The following is a 14,369-nucleotide window of genomic DNA, read 5'->3' on the forward strand; positions in this document are numbered from 1 at the left end:
GAGCACAAACTAAACAAAGAGGACTCATAAACCATACTCATAGAAAGAAGCCTTCACCAAATCATCATAAGGAAAAACCAATCATGAATGAAATCCAGAAAAGATATAAAATCACATCAAATCCTCAATTGTGTGGCATAACACATCCCACTAGAGCCATAGGGTAAAAGTACAAAGTTGTGTCACACTTTTATAAAGGAAATGGCCAATGTTGATTCAACTTTTAAAGTTAAATCAATAGAAAGTGAAATATATGTTTTGAATTTTTAAATGATGTAAACTAATAAAATTTATATTCTCATGTCTATTTTAAGTTTGTAATTTTAACAAAAATCTAAAAAAATATTTGAATATATTTTTTTATAAAGTAAACACTATAATTTAGTTACTGAAAAAATGCTGAAATTGAAGTTATACAAGCCACCACACTTTATTTAGTAAAATTAATTTTTTTTCTTGAATTTTTTTTTGTATATTGATAACTTGAAACTTTAGTGCATGGATATATTGTTTACTATTTTTTATAAATATATATTTTTCATTAAATTTGAAAAGTTGTGTGTGCTGAAATATAACTATTTCCAATTCCCACCACCTTTTTCCTTAATTATTTATCCAAATCATAAAAGAATTTTATCATCTTGACATAGATTCTTTTCTCTACAACATCATATTTTTTTTCAATTTTTTTTAATAAATTTTAGTATTTTTCCTTGACAAGATAATCAACCTTATATTTTAGTGCTGATGACCTACTTTCAATAAAAATAAAATATAAAACATAAAAACTATTTAAAATATTAAAAGATATATATTTTGGAAAATTCACTTATAGATCTATAAAAGGGTATTTTTTACATTTCAAAAAAAATATTATTTATTAGAGTAGGAGTTGTTGAAATATCGAGTTTTTTTTTTGTAATTAGACCAAAAGTAGTATAAAATATACATTTAGTAGACACTTCCAATTGGAAAAGTTGTGGCCCATATATAACTTAGCTATAATGAATCTATATAGACCATATGTTTGACTACAATTAATTTTTAGTTACAATTACTTAAATTCACTTGTGCTGATAAGTTAGCCTAAAATGTGACACAGTTTTGTGCTTTTACCCCATAAGATTAATACCTCAATAGCGAGGTATTCTCCCTCTTACCAAAGCAACATTTTGCATATGAAACACCTCAATGGTAAGACATGAAAACTCTTACCAGAGAACAAGAAACAAAATAAAGGATCAAAACACATCAAATGCAACTCTGAAAATGTCAAAATAGTCTTCAAAATATTCTAAAGAAATCACAAACCCAACAAGACACTAATCCAAGCTCAAAATTGACTTTTTAGGATCCCCGAAGCAATCTAGCTCTCCCAGAATGCAGAGCAATGCTCCTGTAATGTAGTGTATCACTCCTGGTATGTATATTAGTGTTCTTGGTCCATCTAGTAGCATTTTTGGTTTATTTTGCAACATTCTCGGGTCAAACAACAATGTTCTGGGTCCTAAGTCTTGAAATTGAGGTTTTAGGGTTTTAGAGTTCTGGGTATGTTTCCTAGTGCTCTAGGTATGTACTCCAGTGCCCCTAGGATGCAGAGTAGCACTTTGGGTATACCCTACAATTCTCTTGGGTTCCAGAATGGCGTTTTAGGAAGAAGAGACAAACATTCAGTTTAAAGGGCTCAAATAGATAAGGCATTTGCCCATATCAGCAAAGGGGTAAAAAATGATACCCATGACCAACTCAAAGGACCTGATAGATGTAAAAACCATATGATAATAGCAAGATTGCAAAGTTACATACTCAAGAAAAGAGAACAGTGAGCAAAACTTTCTCCCACGGTGCTCAAACTTAGTTCAAAGGCACATAACATGAAGGGGAGATATGTGAATCACCAAAGAAATATTAAAGAAACATCATATAAGCATAAGGAAACCAAAAAATAGTCATAGACACTCCTTAAAGGTCTTCTCTCAGAAAATGCAAGTCATAGAGAGTGAATAATGCACTTAAGAAGCTCCACAACATAAAATAATCTTATTGAAACAAAGGGAAATTAAAAACACACAATAGGAAATAACATAAACTCCCAAAATAGAGTAAACATCATCTTCAAATCTCAAAAAAAAGGGAACATATCATTCACAAAGAACACACAGGAAACAACCTAGCAACCCAACTTCTCAAATTTCTGAAAAATTATTAATAATTTGCACTACCTTCCCAATTTATTTCGAATACCAAATTAAAATCTTTCAACTCAATTCAAGAACTCCCAAAATGATTTCACAATAACCAAAAAACAAATTGTACAGGCACAGGGAGAACAATTGTTCTGAAAAATGAAAACATCAAAGAAAGAATCGCACCAACCTACAACACAAACCAAAGAATGTAGAAATATGAAGTTCAACAATCCACAAGCAATCCAAAATCCTCAAGCCAAATCTTCAATCTAATTCCAAATCAAATCCAAAATCTGTCCGATGAATAACTTGACAACCATCCCAAAAAATAAAATAAGTATAAAAACCATTAAAAACGTCGGCCAATCAAAATATTTCATTATACAATATATTATACCTACCTTTGCATAGTTCAAGGAAGGTATTTAATAAATATATATTTATTTACCTACCTTGCGATCCAACCAAACAAATAAAAGGGTAGGTAATTTATATTACGAATGCAATTACGGACAATAATAAATTTATTTAAACACATTCAATAATAATAATTTACCTAATACAATCAATTAAATGAATAAGGCCTTAATAATAGGTCCCTATATTAAAATATAAAATCAAATCACAAAAATCAATAAATAATTTTAATAAAGCCAATAAATCAAAAGCAATATTAATAATAAATTAAATAAAGCAATACAACAATGAATAGAATAAATAAATAAAACATTCATCAATACAACAACATAAATAAATAATAAATCAAATAATAGATAAATTATTAAATAATTAAGAAATAAATAAATAAACTATTAATATAATTAAATCTCATCAATAGTCAATTTAAATAAATAAATCATCAATAAATAAATAGATGATTAATAATTCAAAAATACATAATAATTAAATCAATTAATGAACCAATAGACCAATCAAATTAATCGTAATTGGTTCAAATAAAATCTCATAATGAAATCATCATCCTAGAATAATCAAATAAATATCCATAATCAAATAGTTAGACAATAATCACATCACCTAAATAAATAAGCATAGACTCCAATCCTCTTATGCCAAGGGGATAACCATAACACAAGAATCTAACCACAACTTGCGTCGTGGCACAATTGACAAGGTACACATCTTAGACCTAGAGTGTGTGAGGGAAACTATGTTATCTCCAACAATTTGCCATTGGGATAAAGACATGCTTAGACCTATGAAACCAGGTGGAGTCGATGTCTGGTACCTACAAACTTGCATCAAAGACCAACACTGTTGAAAATCAATAACACTGAGAGGGGGGTTGAATCAGTGTTATACCAGAATATAAAATTTTAGCCTTAACAAAACATTCATGAACCAACCGGTATACTGGTACAAACAAAATTAAAAGAAGTAATGCAACCAATAAGCCAAACACATAAATAAGAACCATAACACACAGATTTATACATGGAAAACCTCAAAGAGGAAAAACCACGGCGGGATTTGTGACCCACAATATTAATTCGCTGGCCATATGAAGAGATATTACAATATATGATGGGCCTACACTTGCAGGAAGGCTTACAGCCTAGAGCACACTACTCATCACAATAAGAGCCTCACTGACTACATAACAATCTAGACAACAATCTAGAGAAGTATGAACTAGTTAATATAGCATCTCATATGCCAGAATATAGTTCCGGTTTAAGCTCTATTTGTTTCAGTTAAAACCCTAAACCTCACTACCAGATTAAACCTTGCAATGAATTCCTCACATACATAGTGTCTCTGATATATTTTGCATTACATCACATCCATATATCCATTCCACATGTCTATGTTGGCAAATGCACACTCCAATGAGAAATTGTAGGTGATTGAAGGTATTGTCATTGATGGCAACCTTGCAATTATTTGATATTGGTAGGCAAACACAGGCACCGACACCAGTAGACTCTACACAGGCATACAATGCAACTGTCACCGAAAAAGAAGAATACTGACAGCTTGGCCGACAACAATTTTGTATTAATGTATTTTGTAATTAATTGTAAAATCTTTTGTAAGCCGACATGGTAGATTGTAACATGACTCATATATGTATGAGATCATTGTACATCATTTTGTAAGATGTAGTATGTGAAATATGAATAGAAGGTAGCAGACCTAATATGTGAATTATTGGATAAGGGTTTATGTATGTAGCAGAGCTTAAACTGGTACTGAATCTGGCATAGCAGATGCTAATCTGAAGCAGTACAAGACATTGGATTAGTATAATCCACTTTTGTAAGTTAGTGTGACTTCCTTTGTAATTGAGTAGTGAGCTCTAGGCACTTGGCCTTTCTGCATGTGCATGCCCCTATTGTAGTAGTAATATTCCCTTATTGGCCAATAAGCAAATATTGTGGGTCACAAATCCCACCGAGTTTTTTCCCACATCAGGTTTTCTCATTAAAATATTGTGTTATGGTGTGCTTTTCATGTTGTGGTTGTTATTCTTATTTGCTGCATTATTTCTTGTTTACCGGTACATAGTTTTAATATGTTTTTCATGTTATAAGATAAGAAAATTAATAAAATGGTCAGATACTGATTCACCCCCCCCTCTCAATATCTTTGGGAATCCTAACAATTGGTATCAGAGCTTGGTCCTCTATTTTCAAAAGCCTAATAGCTTGAGGAAGAGCTTGACACCGGTAGAGATGAAAAACTTGAGAAAGCAATTGGAAACAACTCTTTTAGACTATGATGCAAAAAAGGTGAAGAATATCAAACTTGAAGATGATCTGAAGGCTGCTCAGGATATCATTCAAGCACTTCAAGAGATTTTTACTATTGCAAGAAACAAGATGAGGGAACTTTGTGAAAAAATGCAAAATGATGAAGATGAAAAGGAAACTCTTAATGATTTGGTAAACAAGCTAAGACAAGAAATCAGTACAACAAAGAATGAGATGCAAGATATGACTATGAGGTTTTGTAAAGAAATTGAAGATAGAAAGAAGAATGAAGAAGACTTGGTTAGAAGACTAAATGATGCTGGAAATGAAAACACAAGACTCAGTCATGAAAATGATATGTTGAAGATGGATCTGATGCATACACAAAATGATAGAACTAAACTCATGAGACGGAAAGGAATCTTGGAGAATGAACTAACTGTTGCAAATCAACACAAGGAGAAATTCAAGAAAAGTTTAGAAGAACTTACTGACATGCTGAAGAATTAGAAACCTAATGGTGATACAAATGGCCTTGGCTTTGAAATTGGTGAAAGCTCCGGTACTGCAAACAATCATGATCATAGCAAACCGGTAAGACAACCTAATGCTTACAAATTTAATGGGAAATGCTTTAATTGTAACAAGCATGGTCATAGAGCAAATCAGTGTAGATCTAGAAATTATCAGAACACTAATACACCCACTGGTCAATGTTCTAAATGCAACAAAGTTGGTCATAATTTAGAAAATTGTAGAATGAATGTAAGATGTTATGTTTGTGGAAGATTTGGACACTTATCTAATGAATGCAGAACATATACTGACATAGGATATGGGAAAGCTATTCAGAAAAACAATGTGACTTGTTATGATTGTAACAAGATTGGACATATTGCAAAATTCTGTAGAAGCAAGTCCCCACCGGGAGATAACAAAGGTCCTAGTTTGAAAGGTAAAGAAAAGGTTGAAGAGGTAAAGAAAGAATTCTCAAAACAATGGATCAAAATGTTGATGGGAATACTCCTCCACCTGTAGAACAGACTAACACTCCACCGGTAGGAGACTCTTCATCTAACTAAAGGAAAATCCTTGAGGGTTTAGCAACAAAATGAAAAACATGTTATTATTCCCTCAGTCGATGGTGAGCAATAAATGTGGTAGTTGGAGTAAATAACATTGTAAAACAAGTGTTTTGGCTCCTTTTTCATTCACCGAGCTTTCAAATCTTCGAGAGCACGAAAATTCCTGAGCGAAGGCATTCTTAGCAAAGAAGTGAAGCAATTCATCCAAGCATTCATCCTAAAGGGAGATTGAGGTATTTATAACTATGGCTTCTTCATCCACTCCTGAATTTATTGCAAACCCTACTATTGTTGAGGTTGTTAAGCGCCCTAGACCTATATTCAAACTAGTTCCTGAAATAGCAAAGAAAGATGATAGCATAGGTGCATTCTCTCAAATTCCTAAGGGAGTAGTATATGCTGAAGACCCTAGGATGTATATACATTGTCATATAGAGGAATTAGGTGATAATGAGATCAAAAATATGTATACGACTGTGATTTGTGACGAATCTGGAAATATCGAGCCTGGACATAAGATAGTGGAAACCCTAGGTTTTATTGAAATCCTTAGTGTCTCGGATTTTCCCAAGGATATTATAAGGATTGTGCTAAGTAGGGTTCATGGTGAATTCTTCTGGTTGGATTCAATTCATAAAATCACAAAGGAAGTAGTTAAGGTAGTAATAGGGTTACCTTCCACCAGTAGCAGACCTGACAGAACAAAGAAGGTCTCAAATGACATAGTAATAAATCTAACCGATGCAACATTCGACAAAAGGTCTCTAAGGGTAAACGATGTAAAAGACATCAATGTCAGATTTATCAGTATGATCTTAGGCTATAAAGCTACACATGCAAATAGGTTGAACTCAATTTCTAGCCTATGTATTAAAAGTGCTTATGATATGGTTAATGATAATGCAAGAGTAGATGTATGTGAATGGCTCAAAGATGAATTGATAGACAATCTGGGGAAGATTAAAGGAGATAAGAAAGGAACATTCATATTTGGAAATTTTCTTGTTGGTCTAATGTTGTACATAACTAAACAAGTACCCGGTATTGGTGCAAGAGATTTTGGCTTTGACATTCCGATAGGAAAGCAACTATTGGATCTACTAAACAACATGGGAGAAAACCAGGAGAAAAACTTAAATGAATATTTTCAAGCATTGAAGGCTCGAATGAAAACTAGAGTAAGACTGTCACAAGCTATTGTGGACAAATATCAAAAAGAAATTTGTTTTGTAATTAAGAAAGATGAAATCTAGGTGGAGGCAGTTGTCCCTAGAACTATCTGGGTAACTGAAATGGGCTATGAAACAGATGACAATATTATTAAAACTTATGCAAACGACCTCCTTGAAGCACCAAATGAACCCATTGAGAAAGTTTTTGGAAATGTTGAAACAATTGAGAGTGGAATTCAGTCTAGAAAAAGGGTTAAGAAGGTCGAAGAAATAGTAAGAAAAGGAACCTGACAGGCAAAAGCAATTAAGGAAGATGTTTTGAAGAAAACTGGTATAAAGGAAAGTGAGTTGGAAGGACTTCAACTGGAAACTCATCTTTCACCAGTTGGAACTTCCTCTGAGAGTGATATATCGGCGATATTTAAAAGGGTAGAAAGGAAAAGAAAACCCTCACTGGTACCCTCACCTACACCCAAGAGAACCAAACAAAAACAACAAGCAGTTAGGCCTCCAGTAAATAAAATGACTCCAAAGAAAAAGAAGGTAAAATAGGATTATGCTCCACTGGATAAACTCTTGAGTAAAATAATTGAAAATGGAAAATTGAAAAATATCAGCAAAATATACAACACACTATCTGTAGATGACAAGGAAAGCATAGAGAATAGTGTAATTTTACACTTAGATATATACAAGAAATTTTTGATGGAAGTTGTTGATGAAATACCAAATGATCTGTATAGGAGATTAGAAGCTAGAAGGTTAGCCATCGTTGAGCTGGACAAGAAAATCAAGATTGAGAAATTACTTGCAGTACATCCAGTCAACTCAACTGATGAAATAGATAAACTAATCAGTGAAGCAAACCGGACAGTATTCTCCACTGCTCATCGGCATGTAGCACTGATGGAAGAAAGAATGAAATAAGTATCTGAGGAAACAACAGATGCATGGGACATATTCTTTGTGGAAAAAGAAAAATAGGAAGAATTACGTAGACCAAAGACTATTAAAGTATATCAAAACGACAGGGATAAGGGGAAAGGTAAGGTAGGTGGTCCTCCAAGCCTTAAAATAAATGATAATGTAACCCCGCCTCCTTCGGATACTCCATCGATAGATAATACTAACAGTCAACTGGCTACTAAGAGTATGGAGACTCCATTAGAGGATACAAATCCTGAGTCTGAAAGTTTGTACACTGTGAATATAGATACTCAAGAACTAAATGTTGTGGTTGATAGAGAAACCATTGAGGACAAGAAGACAGTTGTGACTACTGAGTCACCGACTATAGATACTGAAGTTGAGGTAAATGAAACTGTAAATATAAACACTAAAAAACCTACCCAGACAGAGCAACCGACAGAGGATACCACTGGAAAACCATTAGAGAAACTGGTAGATACAACTGATAAACAGTCAGGAGAATTGGAAATGGACAGTGCAGAGGTACAAACAGAGAAACTGGAAGTACATACAGAGGCTATACCTGAGAAATCAGCTATTGAGAGCTCAGAAAAACCTTCTGAGACACAGATGGAGAAACTGGAACAGGTACAGGTTGAGACACAAGTTCAGACAAAAACAATGCCCTTGGCTAAAATTGAAAAACCTTTACTTATAGAAATGCAAACATAGACTGGCCTACCAGAGGTTGAATCAAGCAGGGTGATTACTACAACTGGTAGTATGGATATTGTGAAGACAGTTGGGCAGACAGTTGGTACTTCTATGGCAGAATTCTGACCTACAAATGTAACAGAGGTCTTATTGGATTCAATAAAGAAGATCACAAAATGTAATGCACAAGCATATAATGCTATTGATGACACAATCCCCATTCTTAAATTGGTAGCACCAAAGTGCATTGTAGATAACAAAGATTCTTTAGGTCAACTAGACACATTGTCTAAGTTCATCACCAGCAACATTCTGATGGTTGATCAAATAAATGAGGATGCATTCAAGGAAAGAATGATTAAAGAAAAAGAGAAATTCTTTGAGGAAATTGTGAAGAAAAATAAGGAGAAAATGGAAACATTATTATCGGAACTTGGAGAGACAATTTTTGACTTCAAGAAACTGTATAGAGATTCTTGTAAAACAAATATTTTAACAGAAGATCTAGACAAGGAAATCATCAAAGCACAAGATAAGATTAACAATATTGCTGACAATCTGATAGGTACATCGGATTCATTTTTGGAGATAGAGAAGAAGATTGCAGAGCTAGAAGAGAAAATTAAGAAGTTTGAGAAGAACAAAGAGAGAATAAAGGATAAAGCAAAGGACTTGAAATGTAGACTTGGTCCCAAACTAGATTACCTCATTTCTTTGAGAAAAGAAATATCCAAGGCTCTAGTTCCCAGAATGAAGACACTAGAAGAGCAAATGCACATACTCATTGGTACAGTGCAAAGAACTCAAGAGGCACTAAAAGACAACAAATCTTTTAGTAATGGTTTAAATTTGGTTTTGACAGATATTTTTTAGATTGTAACCCACCGATTACAAGAATCCAGGTAGGACTCCACTGACAGCAAATGACAACCTTTGTCATTGATGTCAAAGGGGGAGTAGTAGAGATGAGAAAAATCTAAAAGTAGAGATCATCTGCTCAGGGGGAGCACACATCTGGTACAATTTCTGCTACAATTTTTGGCAAGATTTTTGGACTTCAATTTTTGGATACATTCTTGAATTTTTCTCATGAGTGTTGCCATCAATGCCAAAGGGAGAGATTGTTGGCAAATTCACACTCCAATGAGAAATTGTAGGTGATTGAAGGTATTGTCATTGATGGCAACCTTGAAATCATGTGATACTGAAAGGAAGCCATAGACACCGGCACCGACAAACTCTACACAAGCATACAATGCACTGACACTGAAAAAGAAGAATATCGGCACCCTAGCTGACAACAATTTTGTATTAATATATTTTGTAATTAATTGTAAAATATTTTGTAAGACGACATGGCGGATTGTAACATGACTCATATATGTATGAGATCATTGTAGATCAATTTGTAAGATGTAGTATGTGAAATATGAATAGAAGGTAGCAGACCTAATATGCGAATTATTGGATAAGGGTTTATGTATGTAGAAGAGCTTAAACTGGTACTGAATCTGGCATAGTAGATGCTAATCTGAAGAAGTACAAGACACTGGATTAGTATAATCCACTTTTGTAAGTCAATGTGACTTCCTTTATAATTGAGCAGTAAGCTCTAGGCACTTGGTCTTCCTGCATGTCCAGGCCCCTATTGTAGCAGTAATATTCCCTTATTGGCCAGTAAGCGAATATTGTGGATCACAAATCCCACCGAGGTTTTTCCCACGCTGGGTTTCCTCATTAAAATATTGTGTTATGGTGTGCTTTTCATGTTGTGGTTGTTTTTCTTATTTGCTGCATTATTTATGGTTTACCAGTACACAACTTTAATATGTTTTTCATGTTATAAGATAAGAAAATTAATAAACTGGTCAGATACTGATTCACCCCTCCCTCTCAGTATCTTTGGGAATCCTAATGGTATATCCTTATTCTACTTATTTAAAAATGATCTAATCAATCTCCCCTATATACCCTATACAAATTTATGCCTTATGTCGGCTTACAAAGATATATACAATATCATATTTCATGTCAGCCATATAACATAAATGAATAAGAATTAAAACAAGTTTTCGATGTTGGATCCAATATGTGTCGGCCTCCAATACCGATGATGTTTACCATACCATGTCGGCTTGCATTGTTGGTGACCAAAGAAATCTTCTTTCCTGTCGGTGCCGATGTCGGTGCAGAGTCTGTGAAGTGCCTACCAGTAGACCATATGAAGACGAAACCCAAAATCATGTTACCATCAATGAAAACATAATGAAACCAACCAATAGAGTGTTAATTGCCAACAATCTCCCCCTTTGGCATTGATGGCAACACTCATGTGAAAAATGGTCCTAGGTTCAACTGCCGGTTTCATTCTGCCCTGCTCCCCCTGAGCTGAATATACAAAATGCTCCAATACTCCAAAATTCCAAAAACTCTGTAACTCCCCCTAATGTGTGCAACCCTTCATTCTTTTTCACATCTATACTACTCCCCCTTTGACATCAATGCCAAAAAAAAAATATGTCAAAGAATAATAACTGTACATTGAATACCTCCAAAAATGTCTTACCAAAGCTTGACCAATTTCAAGATTTCTGGGTAAGCTTTCTCTAATAACTCTACATAAGTATCCCAGCCGGTTTTGAATGTGCCAAAGATGGATACAATTCCACTCAGTAAAGATGCAAGTGATTCCTTCTTATGTACACCAAGTGAATCCGGTCTTGGACTCACCAAACCTCTAAGACTTCTGGCTCTTCGAATGATCTTATCTCTTTCCTTTTCAAGAACAGAAATTTGGTTCTCCAAAGTCAAAATTTGTCCATCAATAGATGTTATCAGTGAAACTAGTCCATTAAAAGAGTTAGCAATACTAGCAATTTTGTCATGTACCTCTTTTATCTTTTCATCTACTTTTTCTATAAGAATATTACTATTGCAACATACCCTGTATATGTTAGTACCTTGTTTCAAACAATTTTCTATCAAAATTATTTTCTCCTTAATCTTTTTCTTTTCTCTCTCAATGATCTGATCAAAAGCATCTCTCATAGCCAAAGTGAATTTTTCAAGTGCTAGCCGGTTAGAGATCTACTGTAATGATTAAAAATCTTTAGATATGTGTTCTGTTATTATCTTCAACTTGTTGGAAGGGTTCACTTCATTCTCAATCTTACATTCTAGGACCAATCTATGTAAAAAAGTTATGGATTGATCTATAATCCCTTTGTCCGTGGTTCCCTCCTTCATTAGTTTCTAAGCAACCATTGTCATCAGTTCTGTGGGATTCATCTCTATGATGTTTTTCTTCTCAACTAGAGAAATATCAATTGTCAATAATGATGTGCTAGCAACTGGTTCCCTACCAAATTCCCGTATTTTCTCTGGTGATTTAACTTTTATTGCCTCCTCACTGGCACCGGTGGCTTCACCACTTGGTGGAGTTTGTGTAACTGTCGGTTCCTCTCTAGGAACAATATCCTTAACCTATACATTAATATCTGGAGGACAAGTGTCCTCAATGTTAGTATCATGTACAATGTTCTCTGCATTAATCGATGTTTCTGTATGAGTTTGTAAATTTATGTTAATCGATGGCTCAATTTCCACTATCTTGATATTCTTCAAAACTGAGGGTGGAGTACCCATAATTCCTTTACCTTTCCCTTCAACTGGTGTATCTACAGTATCAGTCTTTGTGTCCGGTGAAGTGAAGAATCCTCTATGCTCTCCCCAAAAATTTATCCAACTCTTCTATGTCTCCTTTATTATCTCATCCATCCTTCCTAACATCAAGCTAGTTATTCTATGTTTGCTGTTAAAAAACTTCTTATCTATAGCCTCAATTGTCTTCTCCATCTCATCTAGAGTTATAGAAACACATATAGCTAAAAGTTCTTGCATCTTAATGTGTTTGTCTTCTTGCATTGCAGATAAACTTCTAGCATCTAGCATGTTGTATAGCTCTATTGGTATTTGATTTTCTATTTCAATTAATATTTTCTTATAGATATTTAAATATAGAAGAATTGCTTCCTCTACCTTTCTTTGTTCATCATCTTCAAATGTATCATAATAAGACTTAACATTTTTTAGTATCCCATCCTTAGTAATTTCATCTACAATTTCAGCATAATTCTTAGGCAGAATAATTTTTACATTACCAGTCTCTAGTGCCAAATCAATGTCACTCTTCTTCCTCCTTTTGGTAGTACCGGATGCAGTTGATGGTGTAGCCTTGGGTTTCTACTTCTGTGCCGGTAATTTGATGGTGACCTTCCTAACCGGTTGTTTATTTTCTTCCACTTTAGGATCTTTCAGTTTCTTCCTCACAACCCTTTTGAATGCTAATGGTGTGTCATCTTCAAGCTCAATGTGAACTACCGGATCCTTCCTCTTTCTCCCTTTCTTTGGGACAACATCAATGAGTGCCTTAATGTCCTTTGAAACATCCTGTACAAACTTGCTTTCCTTACCTTCTTGTTTTTCCCTCTTCTTTTGGTTAAACTCAGTTTCAACCTCAAGAGTCTTTTGTTGTGTTGTTCCACAAGGTTTTTCTACTTCATCTATCTCCACATCAATCAAAATTTTAGCATATGCATCAACAATTAATGTATCCACATCATAGCTCATTTCAGGTATCCAAATCTTCCAGGGCTTGATTGCCTCTATGAGGGTCTCATATTTCTTGACCATGAAACATATGTCAATAGAGTATTTCTTTACAATATGCTCAGGTACTCTTATTCTAGATCTCATAGATTTATGAAAATCTTTGAAGTAATCCCATACCTTGTCATCTCTAAGACTTCCCTATGCAGCAATTGATTTCTTAAGCCATCTTCCTACCGGGATGTCAAAATTCCATTACTTCCTTCTAGAACCAGGAGTATTATTCAAAAAGTATAACATTAAGCAGACCAATAGATTTCCATACCAAAAGGTGCCCTTCTTCTCACCTTTAATCTTCCCTAAATTGATCAATAACTCCTCAAGCATCCAGTCAAAAAGATCTAACTTGATATTTTCTCTCATCATCCTATATGCAACCAAAATACATGAACTTGAAACTAAATTCAGTCGGTTAGATTGATTTACCTTGTAGCCTATGATCATGCTGCCAAACTTGATGTCGGTGTCGGTGATGGTGCTCACCTTCATCGATCTCTTTTCTAATGTGGCGTCGGTGATCTTCCTTACAAAGTCATTTGATACTTTCTTATCTGGATGTTGCCCTATCGATGGTAAACCAGTAATTTCCCAGATGGCTTCCTTAGTGATTTTATAAGGTCGGTCCAGCCATATGAATTCCCCATGTACTTTGCTTAGTACATATCTGACAATTTCATCCTCGAACTTTGAAATATCTAGAATATCAGTGAACCCTAGATCTTCGAATTATTTATACGTCATTTTGATTTTACTAGATTCTCCCATGAGTTCATTCATATACATCCCCTTGATCTCTAAAGTGCCTAAGTCCTCTATATGATAATGAATATAGGCCCTAACATCTTCCACATATACCACTCCCTCCAGAACGCGAGGAAACGCTCCAACTGAATCTTCCTTGGTAGCCACATGTGGATA

The sequence above is a fragment of the Cryptomeria japonica genome, chromosome 5 (assembly GCF_030272615.1).
Source record: "Cryptomeria japonica chromosome 5, Sugi_1.0, whole genome shotgun sequence".
Lineage (NCBI taxonomy): Eukaryota > Viridiplantae > Streptophyta > Pinopsida > Cupressales > Cupressaceae > Cryptomeria > Cryptomeria japonica.